Consider the following 25712-nt stretch of genomic DNA (forward strand, 5'->3'; position numbering starts at 1 on the left):
TCTCTCTCAAGATAAATAAATAAAATCTTTAAAAAAAAAATAAAAAGGGGGGCGCCTGGGTGGCGCAGTCATTAAGCGTCTGCCTTCAGCTCAGGGCGTGATCCCGGTGTTATAGGATCGAGCCCCACATCAGGCTCCTCCGCTGGGAGCCTGCTTCTTCCTCTCCCACTCCCCCTGCTTGTGTTCCCTCTCTCGCTGGCTGTCTCTATCTCTGTTAAATAAATAAATAAAATCTTATAAAAAATTAAATTAAAAAAATAAAAAGGAAATAATAAATACAAAAGCATAAAATAGTGATATAGAAAAAAAGACATAAAATAAAAGTTATTAACACAGCCAAGGTTGTTCTTTAGAGAGACAATTCTGGCAAAATTAAGAGGAGGGGAGGAGGGGAGGGAAGGGGGAGGAAAAGAGAACAAGTATCAGCAAACAACCAATGGAAAGAATTTAAAAAGCAACATAACTGAAAATGTTATAAATATACAAGATAAAAGGATCTTAGGGAGAACTTTATTCAATAATTTTGAAAATTTAGATAGAAATGGGCAAATCCCATGGGGCGCCTGGGTGGCTCAGTCATTAAGCATTTGCCTTTGGCCCAGGGCATGATCCCAGGGTCCTAGGATCAAGCCCCACATTGGGCTCCCTGCTCCTCTGGGAGCCTGCTTCTTCCTCTCCCACTCCCCCTGCTTGTGTTCCCTCTCTTGCTGGCTGTGTCTCTCTCTGTCAAATAAATAAAGAAAATCTTTGAAAAAAATAAAAGAAATGGGCAAATCCCTTTGCAAAACGTAAAACTTAACCAAAAAGGAATCAAGAAGAAATTGTAAATATGAATAGATGTATAATCATTAAAAGTCTCAAAAATTTTCCCAAAGACAAAGTCCAGTCCCCGATGTTTTCACTGGTGATTCTATCAAATATTTAAAAAACAAGAATTCCAATCTCACAAAAACTCCAAGAATAGAGAAAGAGAGCACAGGCCTAACTCATTTTTACCAGGCTAGGATAACCCTGTTGCCAAAACCTGACAAGGAAAACCTCACAGTTTTACCCATTTTATAAATCAAATGAGACTATTTACAGAAGTCTCTGGGATGGTCACAGAAATGTCTAGCAGCAATATCAAATCTTGTAAACTGGGGTAATCTGAATAAATATAGGACAAAAGGAACCATTCCGAACTTCAGCAACAAAATTTTTTGAAGATGAAGTCACCAAGAACTAAAGCCAGCAATGCTGTAGTAAGAGAAACGACATCTCATATGCCCAAAAAAGCCCATGTCCTAACAACAACAGAAACTGGGTTAAGTGGTAAGTGCTTCATATGAACTCCAAAATGGCGGCTTTGTGTATCATTTGTCATAGCACAAAGTTAGGTCAATGGGGAACCATCCAGCATGATGGTAATATGAAGTTTTCATGTCTCTAGAAGCAAATGGAAGAACATGATTTGTTTGGTCTTTACAGTGCAAAATGATTTCCTTAATAAGCATTAAGTGCTTTCTAATGCGGGGGGGGGAAGCTTTATTCAATAAAACAAGTGAATCAGTATCAAATATGCAAGATTAGAAATAAATTGTGCACTTAAAGTAAACAAATACTCACAAAACTCTGTGAAAGGTCTGATATTTTCCAACTCCCTCATTCATGTCCAAACTCCTCTACTGTCCTACCTGCAATCGCCCAGCCTCTTGAATACCCAATGTGTGAATACCCAAGGCAAAGCGAAAGCCTGCTTCATGTCTCCCCTCATTCTTTAGGCTCCTTTCCCAATGCATGGTAAATATGTTGAACAAGAGCGTGCTTGGTAGAGCCATAGGCCTGCCTTCGAACCCAGCCTCCACTGCTTACAGTGTAACCTTCATCTGTTCCTTAAGCTCTCTGGACCTCAATTCTTCATCTAAAAATTGGAGGCCATGATAGAATCTACTCACAGGGCTCTGTAGAAATGAAATGAAGTACTATAATGAAGGTCTTAGTACAGTCAAAAAGTGTTATCTATTATTGCAAGCAGAATTATAAAACAAGTTTACAGTACACTCTGGTCTAAATGTAAATAGATTAGGAATTATTTCCTACATTCATTCATCTAATTTATAAAACTGTGTTGAGTTTCTATTACATGCAAGGTACTACGCTTGGGACTTATGACACTACAATAAACAAGACAGATATCTTCCCTGCCCTCGAGAACTTACAACCACTATATACTTAGATCCATTGGTCATTGGTATAGCCAAATAAATAGTGACTTTTTTTTAACTTTCTCTTCATGGTCCATGAGACTCAACTTAGCCTAAAAAAAAAAAAAAAACCGGGGCGCCTGGGTGGCACAGCGGTTAAGCGTCTGCCTTTGGCTCAGGCCGTGATCCCAGAGTTCTGGGATCGAGCCCCACGTCAGGCTCTTCCTCTATGAGCCTGCTTCTTCCTCTCCCACTCCCCCTGCTTGTGTTCCCTCTCTCACTGGCTGTCTCTCTCTCTGTCAAATAAATAAAAATCTTTAAAAAAAAAAAAAAAAAACCAAGGCACCGGAACACAATATCCTCGCCTATATAGACTCGGTCTCCACCTCACCCCAAGCCCAGCAGCATCCAACTCCACCCACAGCAGGACTCAAAAAAAAACGTTTTTAAATTGATTTGGTCTGGTATGTATTGCTGTGGAATAATTCCATCAATATGTAGAAGAGAAAAATAGGAGACTCTCCTTAAAAGCATCCTCAAGATGGTGATCGACACTGGGGGATGGGGACAGGGATGGGGTGGAAGTACATGGTTTGTAGCATCGGAAGATCATATTTGATTAGAAGTGAGGTACTAAGGGGCACCTGGGTGGCTCAGTAGGTTAAACGTCTGCCTTCGGCTCAGGTTCTGATCTCAGGGTCCTGGGATCGATCCCCACGCGGGGCTCTCTGCTCAGCAGGGAACCTGCTTCTCCCTCTCCCTCTATGTTCTCTCTCTCTCTCTTTAAATAAATAAATAAAATCTTTAAAACAAAAAAAGTGAGGTACTAAGAAAAGCGAACCACCCACCAATATTCTGTGCCCTTCCTTGCTTTTGTCATCACACCATGCCAACTCCTGCTTCAGGTCCCAGCTTGGCCATTTACTAGCTGGGTGACCCTGCTCGGATATTTTAACCTTATCCATAATAATAACAACGTACCGACATTTAACATAATAACTAAGTTGCTATTTACCATTTAAATTATAATAGGATCATTATAATTTATATTAATCGCAATAAATACTTGCATTGGTTACAAGATTTCTATTGTTTATACCAGTGAAGTCCCAGAAATAACCAATATTTATGAGTCTCAAAGGAAACAGGAAGTGTAAGTCAGTAGTGGTTTAAAAAGTTCTGTGTAGAAGAGAGTTGGGAGCAGAAATCTGGTTGGGAAGAGCCTTTGGAAGCTGCACGGGGCACAGCACTTTAGGTAAAAAGGAGAACATTCAGGGGCACCTAGGTGGCTCAGTCAGTTAAGCGACTGCCTCCAGCTGAGGTCATGATCCCAGGGTCCTGGGATGGAGCCCTGCATTGGGCTCCCTGCTCAGTGGGGGAGTCTGCTTCGCCCCCTCCCTCTGCCTGAGGCTCCCCCTGCTTGTGCTCGCTCTTTCTCAAATGAATATATAAAATCTTAAAAATAAAAAAACAACCCAAATGTATTAAAAGAGAGGGAGAACATTCAATAGTCCATTCCCAAGCATGAGAAGAGCTGTTAGAGACAGGAAAGCCAGTCCAGGGAGAAAGAAGGAAATAGGAAGAGCGAAACCAAATCCCAAAGAGTTCTCTGGAAATGACTGTTTTCCTTCCCCAGATTTCACCGCACCAAGTGACTTCAAAAATCTGTACCCATTTCTGAAAGCTCCTAAAAAACAACTGGATTAGCAAGAAGAAATGGGTCCACAAAAGAATCCCCAAGGAAAAGAAAATGTCTGAAGAAGAAGGCTCCAAGTAGGATTAAGGAGTTAAAGACAAAACAAAACAAAAAAGAATACAGTGGTTAGGGGGATAGGCATCTGAAATGAAAGGAGGTCATTTGAGAGAAACAAACAAAACAAAACAGCCAAACATGTTATTTCTACATTATCACATTAAAAAAAAAAAAAAAGCCTCACCTGACAGCGGGGAATTCAAAAGAAAGGATGGAGAGACTCTGCACAAACCTGAAAATGAGAAAAAGAAAATTAGATCAATGGAAAGTGGGCCTTCTTGGCACCATAATGCTTCAAGCTACTGTCAGCCCGTTGGCCGTGGCCGCAGACCCCCTGCTGTATACCAGGGCTTGAACTTGGAAGCAGAGATAACAAAAGAAATGGAGGAAGCAAACCCTGCTCCTAAGGAACTCATTTTAAACTGGAAGACCAGCCCGATGCCGGTGGTGGGGCTGACTGTGTAAATGCTTTAGTAGCGTCTATTACTGCTCAGTCTCAGGCTTCGTTAACAGCATGGCAGGGGCACTGGACCATGCAGTGATCGGATCTGAGAGGGAGGTAGTCCCTTCTAGAAACCATGCTTTGTTAGATACTTCTATATGGTTTCGTGACTTAACTTCCCTACAACCTAAACTCCTTGATATCAACAACTGGGTCATTTATGTCTCTTGTGCCCCTAGAACCAGAGGCAGAATTCCTTCTCCAGAGAGGGGCCAAATAAATAAACTCTATTGATTATTAAGTTTGGCTCAGAGTTGAAAGGGGGTGATGGGGGTACTGGCAATGACAAGAGTGAGGGACGAGGTGGACGCATACCAGTGAAAGGGAAGAGTCTGCCCACCCAAGGCAGAGCGCATTGTTGACAACCCAACTTGTATCTTTCAGAATATTCCATTATGCTTTACTTCGAAACCAAAACACTGGTATAGCTATTAATTCAAAGAGGACAGTCACATCACACAATGGTATCCCCTCATGTGGAATACAGGCATGATGATTTTCAAATCAAGATTTGTGAGAGGAAACAGTCCGCAGATGATCTTGGAACCAACTGACCTACTTCTGGCTTCAGCCAACAGACAGAAATTCAATGCTCAAGGAGGAATCTAAGATATGAATTCAAAGAAGAAATAAGGAGTCATGGTGAATTTCTGTTGATTATGATATGTCTTTTTTTTTTTTTTAGATTTTATTTATTTATTTGAGAGAGAGAGCATGAGAGAGAGAGAACATGAGTGGGGAGGCAGAGGGAGAGGCAGGAGCAGACTCCCTGCTGAGCAGGGGGCCCAACATGGGGCTCGATCCCAGGACCCTGGGACCATGATCCGAGCCAAAGACAAATGCTTAACCCACTGAGCCACCCAGGCACTCCTGATATGTTCTTTGCCCAAAAAAAGTAGTTCTTGGGGCATCTGGCTGGCTCAGTTGGTAGAGCATGTGACTCTTGATCTTAGGGTTGTGAGTTCAAGCCCCACATTGGGTGCAGAGATTATTTAAAAATAAAATCTTTAAAAAAAAAAAAAAAGTAGTTCTTATTAAAGCCTGACATGTCAGAAAAACTTCATTAAGCAATGTTTAAAGAAGACAAAAATGAAGGCCAAGCATGTCGTCCTGTCCTAGGATGAACAAATTACAAACACATGGCCCAATGTTCAATGTGGAATGAATGGAGGATTAACAACTGAAAAACATTCAAATAATGAAAGAAACAAATTTATTGTGACTTGAGTATGGAAATAATTTCACTTCACATTTGTGCAAACGAAGATTTTCTACCTAGGGATTTTTGATGAAATTTCACACCTCAAGCACATTTCCTCTTCAAAACCTTATTGACAGCCACCCTGAAGCATCCTTCATCGTCCCTGGTCACCAAGTTTATTAATAAATAACATGAGGCTCTCTCTGCTCCTTTGGAGTACTTTCAGGTAGAGAAAGAAGTCAAACGACAATAAAATTTGTTTTGCCCACTAGACGAAGAAATATAAAAAAGGCTAGTAATATCCAAAGATGTAGAGCATGTGGGGAAATAAACACTCACATTCACTGTTGGTAGAAACGTCAACTTTGGGGTGCCTGGGAGGCTCAGTCGGTTAAGCATCTGCCTTCAGCTCAGGTCATGATCCCAAGGTCCTGGAATCGAGCCCTGCATCAGGCTCCCTGCTCAGTGGGGAGCCTGCTTCTCCCTCCCCCTCTCCCTGTGCTGCTCCCTCTGCTTGTGCTCTCTCACTTGCTCCCTTCCTCAAATAAATAAATAAAATCTTTTTTAAAAAGAAAGAAAGAAAGAAAGAAAGAAAGAAAGAAAGAAAGAAAGAAAGAAAGAAAGAAAAGAAACGAAACCTCAACTTTAAGAGAACAGTTTAGTTAACGTTTTGAAATGTTAAGTGTGCATACCTTTTGATCCAGAAATTCTCATTCCAGAGGCTGTCCCTACAGAAATACTAACACACACAAAAAAGCTATCATTGCAGCTTTGTTGTGACTGGGGGGCGGGGGAGGGTGGCGGCTAAGTCTCCATCAGTAGATGAATAGGTAAATAAATGACGGTTCATCTATACTATATCTATACTATGGAATATTATGCAATGCTGAATAAAATTAAGTTGATCTACATGTATTGACATATAGAGACTGTGAATACATGGAAGCCAAAACAACAAATCAAGTTTCTTAATAATACATATACTAGGATCTGCTGAGAAACAAGCAAAGCTATACATATGCATGCTGATTTATGTAGTGACAAGTAAGAATGCACACGAGAAAGCCTGGAAGGAAACCCACCAAGCATCCACAGAAAGCAGTGTGACAGGGCGGGGGAGAAGATGAAGCCCAAGAGAACACAAGACACATATTTGTGTATTACTTATGCAATTAAATATATTTCTTCTAGCAAAGAAAAGCAGAAGAGATGGAGGGCCGAGCCATCCAAGTTCTCCAGAAAGAGCTCCCAAACTGAGAGCTCGAAGGGAGGCTAACTAGGAGGTAATGCCATCCTTCGCTCCCCTGGCCCTGCCCTAATCCAATTAGAAAGGCCCCGATGAAAGCACAAAGACTTCTGGTCGCAGAGCCAAGAAACCAGCTTCCCAGCCGGGGAGCAGAAACTCACTTGAGCAAGTTGCAGAAAAGAACGTGAAAAGCAATGATGTGCAAGGCCTGATGGGCAGAGAGGCCTAAACTTAATGAAAGAGCTCTACATCCTTCAGCCCCCCGGGACCCTCCTGGCCACTGTCACCACACACCCACCGTCCTTTATCTCCTACAGAAACTAAACAGGAATCGGAACCCAATCAGCACCAGCCTCCAGGAACAAAACATTAGTGACTGCCAATGTTTGGGCTTCTTACATCATTGAAAGGAAAGGGCAAGTCACAAAAAGAACCATATCGACTTATGTAAGACATGGCACAGAACAGAAACTGCTCAGAGGAGAACAGCAAATTCACCAATTGCTAGGATTAACTGAAACCGCCCCCAGTTGCAGACTGCCCCAAACCATGACATCAGGGAGGCTCGAAATGCATCCAACTTCCTCTATTTATCAAGCTGGCTAAAAGCCAGGGTAATACCAGAGTGAGCAGGGGAGGGGGAAAGGGCAAGCAAACTGTACAAGTGGTTTGGGTGGGAAGGAAATGATCTCTGTATGCAGTTCAAGCCCTATTCAGCGTCAAGTAAGCGCTCAGAGAGGAAAGCCACATCCAAAAATCAGGACTCCTGTGCTCGGAGACTGCTCAGAGGCCCCGGGTGCCAGCCACAGGGCCCAAGCATCCTGGGGATAATCAGCAAAACAGGCCAAGTACACAGGTAACAGCCAGTCAGCCCCAGGCTGTACCACTGTCCTCTGGGGTAATATGCTGCTGGTCCAAGGATCAATTTAAAAAAAAAAAAAAAAAAAACGCTGGTGACATACAGCATCCTGAAAGACTCAGCACTTCATTTGAAACCTAATGATTAAATTAGTGGCCCAGACTGAGGAGCAAGAGTGGCTGACAGTTCCTGGTGTTGACACCATCATGGAAGAAATGACCAGAGAACAAAAAGGCTGTGATAATTTGGGAACAAGGGCAGGAAAAGCAAATTGCACAGATAGAGATGATGGTGAAGATTAGGCTTATGGGCATACACAGGAGAAGGTCAGGGATATGCAGGTTCTTGACTGTAGGGTAGTATGTATCACCATCAAGGAAAAAACAAGAGTGATTCTAGAACCTTCTGTTGGCCCCATTGCTGGTCAGACCCAACCTAGCAAGATCTTTACGTACACAGACTGGTGTGTTCAGTTCTGGATGCCACCATTCAAGAAGAGTTCAATTGTGACAAGGCTTTGGAAAACTCTAAAGATATATTCAGCAAACATTAACTGAATGCCTACTACATGCCAATAACGGGGCCACACTGTATGGTTGTGCAGGTTGCACCCTGCACAAGGGTGCCTGGCCAAGAGAATCAACAGAGCCTGAATCCAGAATGTCGAGTTTTCTGGAAGAGCCATATGAACCAGCTGTGGGCTCTGTCACAGGCACAGCAGGAGCTCCGAGGAAGGACAGTAAACCAGTGCAGGTAAAGGGATCCAAGAGCGTTTCCCCAAAGAGGTAATAACAGTCATGCACAATGCCCTTTACGTGAAGAAATGGGAAAGAGCATTCCAGAGAAGAAATAACTTAAACCAAGACACAGAGCCAACGACTGGGATGGAGTGGGCAGGACTTGGAATCAGTTGGATGTTGCTGAAGCATGAAGAGCGAAGCAGAGGATGGCGAGGAGGGACCCAGGGAAGATGGAGCAGAAAAGCAATGGAACGGATTAAAAATATAATCTTAACAGGCTGGGAAAAAGTCACACTGCACGTCCACATGGAGGTTGTGGTGGATTATGAAAATGGCTGCTGAGTACACAAGGCACTCACAGAAAGAAAATGGCGGCTGGGTGTTCTCCAGCTGCACCACGGGCAGAGAGGATGTCGAAATGGTGGCTTAAACCATAGCCCAAGACATAAGTTAATCAGGAGGAAGAACGTCCTGGTATTGATCATTGTTCTACTGTAGAAGTGACTATGAGAGCGCTTTTGGAATTGCTTTCTGAAACATCTAAAAAGATGACCTCATAGTCCCTGTGGTGAGGCTTCGTTCCAAGATGGAATAAACCCGGCCAGGAAAAGTAGCTGGTGGGCCTCTTGCAACCGTAGCACCAGGCTATTTTTTTTCTGCAGAACTGAGCTTTCTTTTCTCTCCTCCCCTCTCCCCATTGTTCTCTTCCCTTCTACGGGCGTAACTCGTTTTATTGCGCCTCCCTTTACTGCGCTCCAGAGACACTATGGAGTTTGGGGGGAATTTTTTGTGGTTTTTTGGTTTTGTTTTGGTGGGGTTTTTTAACAAATGGAAGGGCTGTGGCAACCCTGCATCAAGCAGGTCTATCAGTGCCATTTTTCCAACAGCATGCTCACTTTGTGTCTCTATGTCACATTTTGATAATTCTCACAATATTTCAAACTTCTTCATTATTATTGTATTTGTTATAGTGATTGGTGATCAGTGATCACAAGTTGCTGAAAGCTCCCATGATGGTTAGCATTTTTTAGCAGTAAAGTATTTTTGAATTAGGTATGTACATTGTTTTCTAAGACGTAACTCTATTGTATACTTAATAGACTACGCTATAGTATAAACATAGCTTACACACACGCAGGGAAACCAAAAACTTCATTTGACTTGCTTTGTTGTGGGGGTCTGGAACCAAACCCACAGTATATCTGAAGTATACCTGTACTCTCTCTCCTTCATCCTACAGTTTTCCCTCTTTTCCTCCCCTCCCCTAACCTAGCTTGACACTTGCCAAATTATTCCAGGGCCTAGAATGTGGATGGTTACCTCCGTCCAGAGCTGGAGAAGCAGCATTGAAGACCACGTGATGAGAGACCCACCTTGGAATGACTCCCTGACAACCAGACCCAACCCTCTGAGGGAGGTGCCCACAGCCCTCCACCAGACATGGTGGAATAAAGGTGTTTCAAAACAGGGCATGACTTGCTTTAGCGTACAAATAATTACCACCTTGAAAGTAAACGTGTAAGCAAGGATATAGCAACTAATTCTTTCACAGAGCATTAGTTTACAGTTTCACAAGAAGAACACCTTTAATGCAAGGCTTACAGTAAGCTATATTCATACAAAGTTAACCTGACGTAAACCATCTTTCATTTCTTTGAAAACATTTCACCAGGAAAACTGAATTTAGGTAACTATCACAACCTTAAATCAATCCCAATTGTCATACCTGATATTTTCTCTTAACTTCTCTTCCCACTGGGTAGTAACAAATGCTGGGCATTCTTCTCTACTTAAACTATGTTTTGATATTGTATTTTCAATAATGAAATAAAACACAATGAAAACATACATAAATGAGGATAAAAACCAAATACTTGTGCCTGTAGGGTGGCTTTCACCAAGCAACTAAGAAAACCACCACATAGATTTCTCCTTTATAGTATCAAGCGTACAACAACTTATTGGGGCTAGAAATAAAGTCTGGTGCATTAAAATCTTTGTTTCCAACTATATTTGCCACATGAGATGCACTAAACACTTAACTGTCCCTTAGTCCAATTTTGGGGAGTAAAAGACAAACTTTTGCCCATAAAGGTTTCATTGTTCCCACTGGAAATGAGTAAGAAGTTACATTATTATCCAGCCATATTTGACAGATAAAGTGTGGAAGATAGGAACCCAGTAATTTATTAATATCATTTTTTTTAAGATTTTATTTATTTATTCGACAGAGATAGAGACAGCCAGCGACAGAGGCAACACAAGCAGGGGGAGTGGGAGAGGAAGAAGCAGGCTCATAGCGGAAGAGCCTGATGTGGGGCTCGATCCCACAACACCGGGATCACGCCCTGAGCCGAAGGCAGACGCCTAACCGCTGTGCCACCCAGGCGCCCCTATTAATATCATTTTTTAATCCAACTTGAGAGCCTCACACTCAAACTCTATGCTGTTGTCTCTCTGCCAACTGTGGCCACGAAAGAAATTGCTAGTCCTTCCCTTTGGTGGTAGATTGCAAAACTAGCCATACATTCTTGCTATCCCAGTATGCTTGTCCATTTGCAAGGTGACTTCACAGGTTCTCCTATCAAAAGGTGGAGTCTATCTCTCCACCCCCTGAACGTGGGCTGGCCTTGCCACTTGCTATGCCCAATAGGACATTAGCATTTCAACCAAAAGCTTGAAAAGTGCTTGAGCATGGAAGTTTGCGCTGTATGGTGCTCTTGAAACCTTGAACCACCAGGTAAGCACATACACAAGCCTGAACTAGCCTGCCAGATGGCGAAAGCACATGCCCAGTCACCGCCACTGTGCCAACCCCCAGGGACAGTCATCAGGCTGACTGGCAGCTGACTGCAGGTGCATGAATGAGGCCCAACTGAGACCAGCAGGACCATCTAGCCGAGTCCAGGCCAACTGCAGACTCCAGAACGGAGAATTAATGAAATGGCTGGGGCTCTACTAAGCCGCTAAATTGGGGGGCGTTTTGTTACACAGGAAAAGCTAATTTATATACCTATTCTTTCTCCCCCTCCTTCCTCTTCATTCTTTCCCTCCCTTCTCTATCCTTCCTTCCTTTCGTTATTTCCCCCCACGCTTCTTGCTTTCTTCTTTTCCTAATACAGGTACTACAAAGTACCCATTTCGGACCCATTGGTACAAGCCACTGGCCTGGGCTAGTTCTAATTCACAGCCTGCCCTTTTTTCTTGTAATTCATTCCTTTTGAAGCCTGCCGAGCCTGCTCTGCAGACTTCGCAAGGTCTATGGCCCCACTCATAATGTGATTCAGCAAGATGTTTCTAGGGACCAGCAGGCCGTAAGGTGGACTCTTGGCAGAGTTTGCAGCCCATCTCTGAACATTTGCTGGTAATAATCTCCCTGGGGGAGGCATTTGTCACTGTGACCTGTTGAGTGGGCTACTGAGGGTTCTAGCGCGCCCCCAACAGCAGAAGGGAAGTGTCATAGGAAAATGGACCTTTCGGGGTGCTTGGGTGGCTCAGTGTGTTAGGCATCCAACTCTTGGTTTCAGCTCAGGTCATGATCTCAGGGCCGTGGGATCAAGCCGCACACTGGGCTCCACGGATCAGTGTGGAGTCTGCTTGTCCCTCCTCCTTCCCCTCTGCCCCTCCCTGCACGCGCTCTCTCTCTTTCTCTCTCTCTAATAAATATATACATATCTTTAAGAAAAAAAGAAAGAAAATGGACTTTCAAGCCAGACACCTGAGGGTTAAAGGGCATAGCCCAAGACCCCTTCTCTCACACGGCTGCTCAGGCTAAGTAAGCAGAAAATATATTTATAACTACAGGAAACAACGCATTGTGAGTGGTAAAATGCTGACATTTCCATTTGTTTACTACACGAATAAAAGACAATCAATAGGATCATCTTGCTAATGATATCAAACCACTCAGTACAACTCAGAAGCCAGAAGGTCATTTCTTAAAATGCTTTTCTTTCCTCTTCCATATTTATAGTGGGCACTTTATTCCCTTTCTAACTTATTTTTCCCCTGAATGATGTTTTTTCAGAATTTTAAAAGCTTACTTTTCCCTGCTGGTCTGGAACCTACCATTTGTTTGTGGTTACAACATTAATATTTAGAAAGGTCAAATTAGATGTCAGGGTTGGATAAAATATTCGTGTGTGTGTGTGTGTGTGTGTGTGTGAGAGAGAGAGAGAGAAAGAGAGGTTTTATTTATTTTTTAAGGTTTTGTTTATTTATTTGACAGAGAGAGAGAGAGAGCAAGCATGACCAGGGGAGTGGCAGGCAGAAGGAGAGGGAGAAGCAGATTCCCCAGAGCAGGAAACCCAATGCAGGATTCGATCCCAAGACCCTGCAATAATGACCCGAGCCGAAGGCAGCCGCTTAACCGACTGAGCCACCCAGGCACCCCCAAGAGAGATGTTTTAAATGGAACTCTCTCCCTTAGGATTCCCTGGAGAAGTTCTTTCCTTCTCTAGGTGAATGTGTCAATGTACTTCTAAACTGAGCACCAAAATGTCAGGTGGACGGAAATTTTAATGGTTTCCATCAACAAGTGTAAACTGCAAGTAGACCCTCTGGTAGAGATTTCTAAGGTTTTCTCAATTTCTTAATGCTGCCCTTGGCAGAGCAGAAGACTGCTGCCTCAAACATCTTCCAGTATTTCCCTTCCTATGTTCTAAAACTGTCTATAGAGCCTCCCCATTTAGAATTATGTGAGCTCCTTCCCATCTGCTAATAGTAATAACCCCTTCCATTTGTACAGTGGTTTATGATAAGCAAGCTGCTTTTACAAACATTATCCCAACTGATCCACAGATGTTTTACAGAGTAGCTGCCAGGCAAATTCCACGCCCCATGCTAGGTAGTGGGGTTACACTGGAAAGCAAAGTTAAGTCCTGCCTTCAGGAAGCTTATTGTCTGGTAGGGGAAACATAGAAGTGATACCAAAATTTAACACCAAGAAATGCAAAACTGCAATTGTGGTAAATGCCACCAAGAAAAGCTTGTGGCCCTCTGAGTGAAGACGGTGGGATTTGACCTAGGGGGTCAGGGTCCCTCTGGGGTCAAGCTTCCCTGCGAAGTGATGCTAAGACCAGAAGGGTAAGTGGGAGGAGTCAACGCAGAAAAGAGGCAGGGAAAGACTATACAAAGTAGAAGCAGAGTGTGCAAAGGCACTGCGGCAGGAGAGACTATGACCCACGTGAGGAACTAAGAGCATGTCAGACGCCAGGTCACAGAGGGCCGGGGGTGCACTCAGAGATGAGGCTGAAGGAGCAGGCCGACTCAGCTCATACGGGCTCTTGGTGGCCAAGGTGAGGATTCATGTCTTGTTCTCAGAGCAACGGAAAGGCACGTAAGGATTTTAAACTGAGGGTGATATGGTCACATTTTGACAAGATTGTTCTGGCTGTTGAGTGGAAAATGGATTAGAGGTGGATAGAGCAGAGGTGGGGGTTCCAGTTTGGGATTTCTGCTCTCCATCTCAAACACCAAAGTAAGATGTATAATCAAGGAAATGGAAACTATAGATTTATGTCATACATACACACACACACACACACACACAATGGAATTAAGAGATCGGAAAAGGAGGAAGATTCAAAATAATTATACAAATCAGTTTTCCCAGGGCTCAGCAAACTGTTTCTGTGAAGGGCCATGTAGTAAATATCTCTAGCTTTGAAGGCTGTAGGATCTCTGAGGCAACTACGGGTCTCTGCCACTGCAGCAAGAAAACAGCCACAGACAAAATGTAAACGACTGGGCGTGGCTGTGTGCCACTGTGACTTTATCTCCAAACCCAAGGGGCTGGTGGGATCTGGCCCATGGGCAGTAGCTGGTCCGGCTCTATACCAATGAGGAAGGGATGGTTGTATCTGAGAAGAGAGAGGCTAGTTTGAGGATGGTGGTGGTGGTGGTGGTGAGACACAGACATATTTGAGAAGTATCTGGAAGGGAGCACTGATGGGCCTCACGACTCGATTGGCCATTAAGCGTGAGCCAGTGGAAGGCACAGCCTCAATTTCAGTTGAGGCAAGAGAGGCTCAGAGGTAGGCAGCAGCCAAGTGTGGACTAGACCCCAGTTCCTCGGACTTCTGCACCCCTGGCCCAGCATGCCTTCCCGCCACAACCACGGCCCCTCGGGTAGTCCCATCCACAGCTTCCTACCGGCCCCCGCAGGGCCCCAGCATTCCACCACTGCTAGCTTCCAAGTGTACAGGATGCTTCCTCCAAGTGCTTTTGGTTTCTGTGGTCACAAACAATTTCTGCAGTGTTAACATCAGTTCCCGGCCTTCCCCTTCACATCAATCCCTGTGAGGCAACTTGCAAATGAGTCAGGTATCAACAACAACAAAAAACAGCATAGTAGACAGCCAAGGCCTAACTGGGGGCAGGGGCACAGAATGAGAAAACCAGAGTGGGTAGAATTAACCAGAAACCGGCCCTAAAAAGATGAGCTTAAGGGCACCTGGATGGCTCAGTCGCTGAAGCATCCAATTCTTGGTTTCGGCTCAGGTCATGATCTCAGGGTCCTGAGATCAAGCCCCTCACTGGGTTCCATGCTCAGTGGGATGTCTGCTTCCCCTCTCTCTCTGCCCCTCCCCCCCATACACACTCTCTCTCTCTCTCCAATAAATAAATAAATCTTTAAAAAAAAATGAGCTTACAGTCAAGTGTCTGGTGAGGAGGAGGAGGGGCAAAGGCAGGAGGAGGAAGGGCAAGCCCAAATGTGAGAGGCAGATTTGAGAACCAACACTTCCTAATGCCACCAGGGAAGGCACATAGATTAATGTGGGAAGAGCAAGAAACCAATTCTGGAGCTCTGAGTGGTAGGTACACAGGCCCTTCTTTTATGCTCTTGCCTTCCAGCCTCGCCCCCCCTTACCCCTAGCATCTTAAAATTCTGTCCTTGTACCTGTCCTCAGGGGTTACACAAACCCAGGAGGTCTCTGGAGAGGTAGAGAAAGAATTTCACACTGGGCTTGCGTCTTAGAATCTCTAGTAAAATTTTCTTTAGAGACCCTACTTGTTCCATGGAGGCCAAGAGGTAATTAACAACCAAGACCACAGATGACAAAATGGCATTCTGTATGCCCCACTCCCCACAAAGAAAAGCAGCTTCAAGGAGAATATATAAATCAGAGAAGGAGGGGGGTGCTTGTGTGGCTCAAGTGGTTGGGCATCCGACTCCTGATTTCAGCTTGGGTCGTGATCTCAGGATCATGATCTCAGAATCCTGGGATCAAGCCTTGTGTTGGGCTCCATGCTCGGTGCAGACTCTGTCCCTCTCCCTCCCTCCGTTTGCTCTCTTCTTCTCTTCTTCTCTCTTGCTCTCTCTCTCTCTCCCACTCTCTCTCAAATAAATAAATATCTTTAAAAAAAAATCCAAGAAGGAGGTCAACCAAGGAGAAGAACTAGAAAACAGATAACTAGGTCCTAAGGCCTTCTTATTTGTATCGTCAAACCGCAAATGTGGCTTTTTGGTGCCTAGACAGGAGAAAGAAATCAATCATATTCCATTCTGAACTCTTATCCATGAAGAGAGAAAAACAAAAGAATCCTTCAAGGTTGGGGCTCTTGGCTAGCTCAGTCAATAGAGCGCACAGCTCTTGATTTCAGGGTTGTGAGTTCAAGCCCTAGGATCGGTGTGGAGATTATTTAAAAATAAAATATTTTTTAAAAAATCCTTCGAGGAAGCAAAGTTTCTCCTAAGCTAGTTCTTAACAGAGCCCACTTAGGGGCCATACTCGGTCTCTCCACTTCTTTCTTCCAGCCTCTCTTGAATGGATTTCAGTCAGGTTTCTGGGCTGCTCCTATCAAGGTCACCCATGACTTCCACCTTGCCAAACCCAGCTGTCACTTCTCAGTCCTCCACTTGTCCTTTCAGCAGCCTTGAACGGCTGATCACATCATCTGCAGTTAGTTGTGGCTTCCAATTAAGACTCTTCAAAATGGAGGCTAGTCTGTGTTTGTACAGGAAAAGGATAGAGAGACATGTTCTGTGAAGGGAAGAAACATCTCCAGTCATCTCCTCCACATGGATGAATGGTGTCATACCACATGCTCATAGTCATAAGAACACTACTGTGAGGAAGAAATGATGTTCTGTATCAGAGGGACTGAAGATGACGGTAACCTGGAAGGCCCGTGAAAGCTTGCCTAGATTAGGACTCCTCTCTTACCCTAAAAGTTCTTAGTTTTTAACTGCTGTCTAAAAGACCATTTCTCAAGGATTCTTTTTTGTAAGGCCTTGCAACCCATTATAGAACACAAATTTCAACTACTATGGTCACTAATAGGTAAGTGTGACTTACCTGATCAGGTCAGCTTCAATGGTGAGTAGGGATACCACAGGCACGGATGATTAGGGAGGGCCCAGTGGGGTCAAGCAAGGACAACAAAGAGAATTGAAATGGGAACTTGCTGTTGACTTGGAGAGGGCGAAAGGAGAGGGATGGGGAAGAGATTCCCAAGGAGGGGCTTTGCCTATAGTATAGGTCTGCTCAGCTGCTCCTTAGAAACTGGAAGTCAATGCCATTGCGAGCAGCTCTCATCCGTCCAGGAAAATCTCCCATTTGAGACTGGCCTTCTCATTTTATTTTGTTTCCTCCCTCATCAGGATGTTCTCTCAAAGCATCAATACTACCTTTTGCTCGTGGTGCCTTCAAATGACTACTTGGCTCCTCCGGAAGTGGAGTTATTTTTGCAGACTGGATGGTGTAAGATAGGGTGGAAGCCTGTGATGGTGGAAACTCCTCTCTCACCGGCGAACTTGGCTGTGGCACCAAGCCCTGGCCTCACACCAGAGCAGGCCATCCATTTTCTTCTTCTTTTTTTAGTACTCTCCTCTTTGACCTACGCAGTGCTGTGATTTGTCAGTGTGTTTTTCCGGGAGAGCTGGCAAACAACTTGACAGGTTCAATGGTTTTCATTGACAGCCCCAGTGGAGTCCTCTGAAGACTGCAAAACTGGACACACAAACAGCCCATAAAAATCCTACCTCCCACAAGCGTCTGAACACTGCCTTTTCCCAAATGACCCTCCAGCACTGATGCCGCATGGGTGGCTTCACACTATTTTTTTTTAATGATTTTTCCAAAACTGAAGTATTCCAAGTGATGTGGGAGTATTATTTTTTCCCCTTGCAGTATGAGTCTAAACTCCCCAGATATTTTGGGGAAATGGGAGCATAACTCATGAATGAAGCAACTCTCAAAGCTAATCACCTGCCACCAGACAGACCCCAAAGTCTCCATGAACTGTGAGATGCACTGAGCCTGCCGGTTAAAAGGTCTGTAAGTCACTTTAATACACTGCAGGGAAAGTAGTGTGGTAACAGATGTGCCACCTAGTTTGACCTTGAACTCTTATGAGGGGTCAGCAGACTTGACTGCAGAAAGGCCACTCTCCAAAGGTAGCGACTCCAAGTACTTCTGCCATCCAGACGTTGACCAACAATCCACGCTTTGCTAGTCAGCGTATAGAATGCCAAAAACCTTGTACTGGTAAAAGCAGTGACTCAACAAGAGTGATGAATAGGATGCGGAGGAAAAAAGCAAACATTATTACTCTCATCTGAAGTCTAACAGTCACATAGGTTAGTCTCGGGGATGGATGGAAAATTTTACAGTAAAAAAAGTTCAGGGTGAATATGAAACAGAATATTTCAGACAGTCTCCCAGGTTCTTCTTGAAAAGGGTCAGGTTGAAAGGAAATGGACCAAACTGGCAAAGTCAGGTTAGAGCTAGTGGGCTTTGTCAGGAACATTCACTAACTTGCTAACTCCCTGTAAATTGTCAAGAAATATTAACCATAAAGAAGAAAGGTCACCATGCCCACTCATGAAGTAAATGGCAGTCGTTTCAAGGGACATGAGCCCCTGCCTTTGAATTCTGGCCATGCCACTTGCTGCCCCTAAAACCTTGGGCAAGTATAAGTCAGTCTCTCTGTGCACTTCAGTTTCTTCATCTGTAAAATGGAGAGAATATCAGTAGTGCCCTTCTCACACGTGTTGGGACACATAAATGTGTAAATACATATAAAACACCTAGGGGGTACCTGGGTGAGCATCCGGCTCCTGGTTTCAGCTCAGGTCGTAATCTTGGGGTCGTGAGATCAAGCCCTGAGTTTGCTTGAGATTCTCTCTCCCTCTTCCTCTGCCCTTCCCACTTGTGTGCTCGCTCTCTCTCTCAGATGAGTAAATAAATCTTAAACACATACACACACACACACACACACACACACACACACCTAAAACAACCCCTGGCACATAACAAATGCTCAATAAAGAGTAGGCACCAGTATTATAGTTAGAAATAGAGATTGAAAGGGACGCCTGGGTGCTGCAATCAGTTGAGCATCCAACTCTTGGTTTTGGCTCAGGTCATGATCACTCAGGTCATGATCTCAAGATGGTGGGATCAAGCACGTCAGACTCCGTACTCTGCGGGAGTCTGCTTGAGGATTTCCTTCCTCTCCCTCTGCTCTTCCCCCGGCTTGCACATTCTCTCTCTCTCAAATAAATAAATAAATCTTTAAAAAAATAATAAAATAAAATGGACCCCTGAGTGGCTCAGTCGGTTAAGCATCTGCCTTTGGCTCAGTTCCTGATCTCGGGGTCCTGGGATCGAGCCCGGAGTCAGGCTCCCTGCTCAGCGGGGAGTCTTCTTGTCCCTCTCCCTCTGTTCCTCCCCCACCCCACTGCTCATTCTCTCTCTCTCTCTAATAAATAAATAAAATATTCCCCCAAAAAAGAAATACAGAGTGAAAAATAACATTTGATATGAAAATGATCCTGCCTGAATAAAGATGCAGTATGCTCATGCAAGTGAAAACGTGTGCAATATATCCAAATACCTGCTGTTAAAACTCACATTCAGAAGTATTATAAACCGCCCTTAGTTGTTCTATAGAAATAATGCCAAATTATTGACAAAACTGAGAAAGCATTTTCACATACAGGATATCACAGGAAAAAAGGGAGGCACAGGGAGGCAGCAAGATGCTTTTACTGAGTCATGATACGAATGGCCAATATTTAATGTCAGCCTATCGTAAGTCGCAGGACGCAGTGTTCAGGGATATGCAACGCCTCTCTACCTCGGATTCCTTACCCATAAAACAGGGATCATCAGTGTATTTGTGTCTTGAAGTCCTCGTGTGCAAGAGTGGGTAAGACAGGAAAGGAGCACCGCGTAGAGCCTGGCTCCCAGCACATGCGCAAGAGTATTAGCTCCCGGTGCTCGCACCAGCTTGAGCTGCTGCGCTGTGTCTGCACCTTGCTAACTGCATCCCACGCCTGGGCTGTGGGGGAAACTGAATGTGCTTCTCCAGAAGAGACTGTGTCGGCGGTGGGCCCACTGCCCTGTCCGCACTCCTTCCTCCCGGGCTGTCCCACCCTGTCCAGCCGCTCTTCTGCCTCCCTTCCCTGTGCTCCGCTCGTCATCCCCAAACCCTCACAGTCGCCCCAGGAACGTAGCCAATGTCCGCTCCCGATGCCTGAGTGTCAAGGCCTACTGAGCCTCCCGGCTCCAAGGGCACGGGCACTTTAAACCAACTCGGGGGGTGCCTGGGTGGCACAGCGGTTAAGCGTCTGCCTTCGGCTCAGGGCGTGATCCCGGCGTTATGGGATCGAGCCCCACATCAGGCTCCTCCGCTATGAGCCTGCTTCTTCCTCTCCCACTCCCCCTGCTTGTGTTCCCTCTCTCGCTGGCTGTCTCTATCTCTGTCAAATAAATAAATAAAATCTTTAAAAAAAAAAAAAAAAAATAAAAAAAAAAAAAAAAAAAATAAACCAACTCGGATGCGCGAACTGTGCACGGAGTCATTCGCTGAAGGCATTCGGAGACTAGCAGAGAAAGTGTATTTGAGGGGCCAGGGCCCCTTTGAGGGGTTCATTCTCTCGCAGCCCGCGGGATCGTCCCCACCCTGAGGCCGGTGGAGGACCGCCTCACGCACGGAGGGCGACATGCGCTGCCCTGCTCAGGAGCCTTCCCATTCAACAAATATTTAGTCAGTAAATACCACATGCCAGGCACTCCGTGACGCACTAGGAACACACCAGTGAGCAAGACAGATACAGCCGTGCCCTTCTGGAACTTACATGCCGTGGGGCACTCAAACAAATAAAAATGGAAATGGACAAATATATGAAACAATGACAGGTTTTAAAGAGCACTGTGAACCAACACAGGAGATGAATCACATTCTTAGAGGAGACAGTGACACCGACAGAATGTGTAACTTGCTCCATATTATAAAGAAAGTCAGGGCGCCTGGGCGGCTCAGTCAGTTAAGGGCTCGGTCAGTTAAGTGTCTGCCTTCGACTCAGGCCCTGATCCCAGGGTTCTGGGATCAAGTCCTGCCTCAGCCTCCCTGCTCAGCGGGGAGTCCGCTTCTCTGCCTCTCCCCTGGCTCGTGCTAGCGCTCTCTCGCTCTCTCTCTCTCTCTCAAATAAATAAATAAATAAAATCTTTAAAAACAAAGTCAGTAAAGAGACTAAGTCACCGCATGATCATTTCTATTAAGATGCTCGTGTTAGCAGCAGTCAGGCAACACTTTGCCGACATGCCAGGAAACCCTAACTCCAAGTGAGGGAACATTCCTTTTCACTCAGCTGCTCCTCCATCTTTTTTCTTTACTTCTACAGCTGGGACTAGACCAGAGCAGGGATTTGATACTTTCTCTCAGACCAGTTTCAGATGAAAATATCAAGGAGAAAAATTCATCTTAAAGGGATTAAATTTGTAACACTGTAAATCTTCATCTGCTTATGAGCTGCTTAGCTAAAGTTATAGGAGTAGAAAATGTACTCCCTCTAGAGCTGGTGTAAACTTGCTTTCTTAGTGCACCTTAAAATGCCAGCTCTAGGGAGAAGGGTAGGACTCGGGCTGGATTATATTTGTTTCGTTGAGGTTTTCTGGAATTCCTAAAATTTTAACAACAAAGATACATTATTTTCAAAAACAGGAAAATAAATCTTCTTACAGGCATAGCGTATTTTGGGGTGGGGGTGGTTCTATCCTAGTAACAGCAAAACAAAACTACACTAAAAATATTATTAGCTGCTCAATTAAATCTATAGGTTATTTGTAATAAGTATCATGTAGAAAATCAAAGCAGGTAAGTGGATACGAAGTGCGTGTGGAAGGGGAAGACAGTTTTTGAGGGGTGGCCTGCGAAAGATGCCTGGAGGCCCGCTGGGGGCTGAGGGCCGCAGGCAGAATTCGCTGGCCCCTGGAGGAAGGCTCCCGGGATGGCCCGTTTCCCCAGACAGGCAGCATTACTTCTGATCCGGAACAGCCTGGACCTAATGGAACCAACCGACTCAGAGGAAAATGAAGTGATGGGTTGGCATGGCACTGAGATAAACGACAGGCAAAGTCTAGTAAATGCAGGATCCTAAGTGCTTTATTTGTACTAACTCGTCTCTGCAACATTCCTAGTTAGGGTACATACATAATTTAATGTCCAGACTCGGGTACTGAAGAGCAAAAGGAGAGGCTATTAATTAATGCAGAGAAAACAGCCATAAATCAGGGCTGCCTCAAGCAAACCGGGAGATATCACCACCCCACCAAAAAGGCACACTATTCTGTTTTATAGAAAAGGAAACTGAAGCAGCACGGAGAGGTTAAATAACTTGCCTGAGGGGTGCCTGGGTGGCTCAGTTGGTTAAGTGTCTGCCTTCGGCTCAGGTCACGTTCCAGGACCCGGGGATTGAGCTCCTCTGTCAAATAAATAAATAAAATCTAAAAAAATTTTAATAAATAACTTGCCTGAGCCCACAGAGGTAAGCTAGCTGTACAGTGAGGACTTGAATCTGGATGACCAATCTTGAGAGCCCCCACTCTTCATGCCTGTTCGGAATCGCCTTTCTGTGTTTTGTAAGCTAGGAAGCTCCTGGTGCTAAAAACCTAGGTTGTGTTTATCATCAGGAGTAGGAAATTAAGCTGGAAAAAGCACCAGCTTTTAGAGTGAAACGCTACCACTTGACAAGGTCTGCAGCCCTAGACAACCACAGTAACCTCCCCAAGCACCAGTCAGTCACCTGTAAAACAAAGCTAGTGAGACCCACCTCGCAACACCACTGACTGCAACGCTCAGATGCAGTGTTTGTGAAAATGTTTGGAAGCTGGAAAGCACAACATGGACAGTAATTCCAAAAAGTTATACTACATAAAACTCTGCATTTTCTCTGCAAAGGGCCAGATAGTAAATATTTTCTGTAAAAGGCCAAATAGTAAATATTTTCAGCTTTGCATATGGTCTCTGCTGCAACTGGTGGACTCTACCGGTGTAGCATGAGAGCCGTCACAGACAATCCGTAAATGAACAGGTGTGGCTGGTGCCAATAAAACTTTATTTACAGGGGCGCCTGGGTGGCTCAGTGGTTAAGCGTCTGCCTTCGGCTCAGGGCGTGATCCCGGCATTCTGGGATCGAGCCCCACATCGGGCTCCTCCGCTGGGAGCCTGCTTCTTCCTCTCCCACTCCCCCTGCTTGTGTTCCCTCTCTCGCTGGCTCTCTCTGTCAAAAAAATAAAATCTTAAAAAAAAAAAAACAAACTTTATTTACAGAAACAGGTAGAGGGCCACAGGCCATTATAATTAGCCAACCCCTGATCTAGAGAAATGCTATTTAAAATTGCAATCCCTTAATGCTCCCTGTGCCTCTTTTCTGATTCATTTTTCTCCACTATCTAACATAATGTCTATTTTACTTATTTATTATCTGCTTCCCCCACTAGAAAATAAGGTTTGTTGAAGGCAGAGGTTCTGTCTGTTTGGTTCACTGTCGAGTCCCCAGTGCCTGGCACATAGTGGGAACTTTATCAGTATTTGTTGAAAGATGCATGGATGAAGGAATGGAGTGATTTTGAAGAAGTTGGACACATTATTGGGGGAAAAGGGAAATCCACAGCAAGTAAAAAAAGGAAACAGAAAAGGAATATCTGAAAGCCTAGGGGAGGAAAAACCACTGCAAATGAACTCAAACTCAAGTTTGCCATTCCTTGTGGGCAAAGGGAAATAGGATTAGGGTTTCTGAAAAAGTTCCACCACTTCATTGTCATGCTAATTGCTTCTCCCGCTTTAGACTTTACACCATTTTGACTTATAAAAGGTTTCACAGGGATGCTCTACTTCTGGATAGCATGGTAAACCTGTATTTCCAAAACCAATTTTGGGGGTTGTGAACATTTGGAAGAACTGAAGCCTTATAAAAGGATCTCCAAAATAGCTGGTTAAAATCTAAATGAATTACTGGCTTGATTTAGGTTTAGTTAAGAGAATAGCTTGAGGTTTGCTGCAGCTCAAATAACGTGCGTGAGTGTGAGTGTGTGTGTGTGTTTAAGCCCTCCTCTTCCCCAACCCTGGCAAATGCAGGTCAGTTGTTCACTGGGAGTCGTCTGGGGAGCAGTAAGGAATCGCTTCAGCGGGCTGTGCAGGGAAACACATACATCTGTCCCTAGTTTGGCTCAGGTCTTGGCAAGTTGTATTGTCATTTGTTCTTGTTCTTCATAGTTCAATTGAAGCTCATGGTTAAAGTTAACAGCAAAATACTGCTTCACTGAATAGGCACATTTCTACAGAGAGGATTCTTCGCGTAAGGTGCTTCACATCTGTATTTCGAAGCAAGCTCTATCATAGCACATTGAACGCGCTACCCGATGTCCGATGTTCGCTGTAAGAAAATACTACTCCACTGCTACAAAGGCAAGTGTGCGTGTCTAATGCACAGCTCACAACCTAAACAATATTCAGCCTCCCAGACACACTGCTTAGCAAAAGTTCGGCTTGGCATAGAGTAAACAACCCTGGCAAGATGCTTCTAAAGAATTCTGCCGCTGATCCTCTATTCTGGTGCACTCTGCAAGCCAACGGGGAGTCTGAAGAACTCTGTTGTTAGGCTCATGAGTAATCACTTCACTGTGTCCTTAACTTCTTGAAGAAATAAATTTCCACTTACTGATTGATTTAATATGGTAACTGTGAAAAGAGCTGGACCCAGAGTCAAAAGACTTGGCTGAAGGACTGAAGGAATAAAGGAATGAAGGAAAAGGAATAGAATGAAAAAGAAAAGAAGATGAAAATGAGAAAAGGAAAAAATGAAGAAGGAAAAGAACAAGGAATGAAGTTCTGATTCATGACAGGGAGGACCCTTGAAAACATGATGCGAAGCGAAAGAAGCCAGACACAGAAGGCCATACACTCCATGACTCCATTTATATGAAATGCCCAGAATAGGCAAATCCTTAGAGACAGAAAGTAGATGAGTGGTTGCCAGGGACTGGGGGGAAGGGGGGGAATGGAGAGCGACTGCTAATGAGTCAGGGTTTCTCTTTAAGGTAATGAAAATGTTCTGGAATTAGATGGTGGTGATAGTTACACAACCTCGTGAATACACTAAAAAAACATTGAATTGCGGGCGCCTGGCTGGCTCAGTCGGAAGAGCATGCGACTCTTGATCTCGGAGTCCTGAGTTCGAGCCCCACGTTGGGTGTAGAGATTGCTTAAATAAATAAAACTTTAAAAAACACATTGAATGTACACTTTAAAAGGGTGAACTTTATGGTGTGTGAATTATTTCTCAACCGAAAAAGGGGAGACAAAAAAAAAAAAGGTTAAAAAAAAAAAAAAGACCTGGGGCGCCTAGGTAGCGCAGTGGTTAAGCAACTGCCTTCGGCTCAGGGCGTGGTCCCGGCATTCTGGGTTCGAGCCCCACATCAGGCTCTTCCACTGGGAGCCTGCTTCTTCCTCTCCCACTCCCCCTGCTTGTGTTCCCTCTCTCGCTGGCTGTCTCTATCTCTGTCAAAGAAATAAATAAAATCTTTAAAAAAAAAAAAAAAAAAAGACCTGGCTCTGCTATTGACAACCTTTGTGAGCTATGGGCAAGGCATTTAATTTCTGTAATACGTTTCCTCAAATGAGAAATGGGGGTAATATTAACCTACCTCCCAAGTGGTTGCAAGGTGCAGATGAGAGTATCCATGTCAAAGTAATTTCGGAAAAAATGTATAATGCCACAGGGGCGCCTGGCTGGCTCACTCAGAAGGGTGTGTGACTCTTGATCTTGGGGTTGTGAGTTTGAGCCCCAACTTGGGTGTGGAGCTGACTTAAAAATAAAATCTTTAAAAAAAAAAATGTATAATGCTACGAATTCAAGACAGTTTCCCTTAAATCTTAATGCGGTTCTTCAGGGAACTTGATGGTGATTCTAATGTGTATATGTAAAAGTACGGCCA

General features: G+C 44.4%; 1 protein-coding gene across 13 annotated transcripts in view; it reads right to left on the reverse strand.

Annotated features, from left to right (window-relative positions):
- ADGRG2 (adhesion G protein-coupled receptor G2) overlaps positions 1-25712 on the reverse strand; it is a 126955-nt gene that overhangs the window by 79599 nt on the left and 21644 nt on the right. For 8 of the 13 annotated variants that reach the window (XM_057310413.1, XM_057310409.1, XM_044377554.3 and 5 more), the window contains exon 2: positions 4121-4168. The exons of 3 other annotated variants lie outside the window; for them this stretch is intronic. The gene's annotated coding sequence lies outside the window, so the exon portion shown is untranslated. Of the gene's footprint in view, positions 1-4120; positions 4169-22115; positions 22199-25712 lie in introns of all 13 variants that reach the window. 2 more of the 13 variants (XM_057310386.1, XM_057310382.1) reach the window with 1 other exon arrangement.

The sequence above is a fragment of the Ursus arctos genome, chromosome X, assembly GCF_023065955.2.
Source record: "Ursus arctos isolate Adak ecotype North America chromosome X, UrsArc2.0, whole genome shotgun sequence".
In the NCBI taxonomy this organism is placed as follows: Eukaryota; Metazoa; Chordata; class Mammalia; order Carnivora; family Ursidae; genus Ursus; species Ursus arctos.